Below are 1,592 nucleotides of genomic sequence, written 5' to 3' on the forward strand. Positions count from 1 at the left end.
AAAGAAAGGAGGGGAGGAAGGAAAGAAGGAAGGAAGGAAAGCAGGGAAAGGGAGAGAGAAGAAGGAAGAGGAGGAGGAGGATTAGTTGTCCTTCATTCTTGAAGAAGACCAAAATGACATCACTTTGTTGGAGCTGAGGTGCAATGTGTCGGACTGTGGGCTGATCAGACCAATAAGAGCTCAGAAGACTTGATCCTAGGCTGGGCACAAGTCGTCCACATGAACATTTGGAGTCATGATAACTCTAAATTTGCACATCTCATATTTCTTTTGAGCTACTGCAATTCTACTTCACTCATAGAGCACAGAACCTTCTTTGATGCAGGCAGGCCACGTTGGATGCTACTGTGCCAATGTCTCCCATGTCATGCAATCAATTCCAAAGTTTTTAAGAGAGACTTTGAGAGTGTCCTTGTATTGCTTCTTCTGACCTCCATGTGAATATCTGCCTTTTGGGAGCTCTCTATAAAATAGTCTCTTAGGCAAATGTATATTTGGCATTCAAACAACGTTGCCAGCTCCACAGGTGATGAGGTTGATGCACTCATTGCCACAGCTAGGTCAGTGTTTGGGAGACTCTGAAAGAAAGTGTGGGAGAGGAGAGATATGGCTAACCCGCTGAAGTTGAGCTCTTTGCACTAGAGTTTGAATGCTTGGCAGTTTAGATTGAGAAAGGACCTTGGTTCCTTATCTTGCCAGGTGATCTCAGAATCTTTTTACAACAATTCAAAAGGAAGTGATTCAGTTTCCTGGCATGGTGCTGGTAAATTGTCCAGATTTTACAGGCATACAACAATGAGGTCAGCACAATGGCTCTGTAGACCTTCAGTCTAATCCCTCTTCTCTTCCCCACTTTCCTTCAAAGCCTCCCAAGCACTGAGCTGGCTCTAGCAATGCATGAATCAACCACATCATCTATGTTCTGGAAAATATACTACGAAGGTAAATGAACTTATCCACAGCATCCAAAATTTCTCCATTTGCTATAACCAATGGTTCCACGTAAGGATGGTGTGTTATCGGCTGGTGGAGAACCTGTTTTCTAGGTGTTAATTATTAGGCCAAAATGAGCACAAACAGTAGAGAATCAGTCCATACTTTGTTGCATCTCAGCCTCAGAGGCCACGTTGAGTGCACAATCATCTGCAAACAGAAAAATCATGAGCCAACTCTCCCTCTACTTCAGACTTGGCTTGTAGCCTTTTTAAGTTAAATAATGTACCTTAAGTGTGTTGGCTGACCTTGATGCTGTTTTCATCCTCATTGAAGGTATCTGACAACAATGCTGAAAACATCATGCTAAAAAGTATGGGAGTAACATATAGCTCTTTACTCCCTTGGTGACTGGGAAAATTTGAGAGCATCATCCATTATCCAGAACTCATGCAAGCATTGCCATCATGAAACTGACATAAAATACTGACAAATTTCTCTGGGTAATCAAATTTTGCCATACTTTTCCACAAGGCCTCATGATTGACAGTATCAGAGACCTTGGTCAGATCTACACACCTTGCATGTAGTTCTGCTCCTGGTATTTTTCCTGCAGTTGTCAGGCAGCAAAAAACAAATGAACTGTTCCTCAATCCTTT

The sequence above is a fragment of the Petaurus breviceps genome, unplaced genomic scaffold (assembly GCF_028583685.1).
Source record: "Petaurus breviceps papuanus isolate PSGF00001 unplaced genomic scaffold, PetGlider_PUasm1.0 90865, whole genome shotgun sequence".
NCBI classification, from domain to species: Eukaryota; Metazoa; Chordata; class Mammalia; order Diprotodontia; family Petauridae; genus Petaurus; species Petaurus breviceps.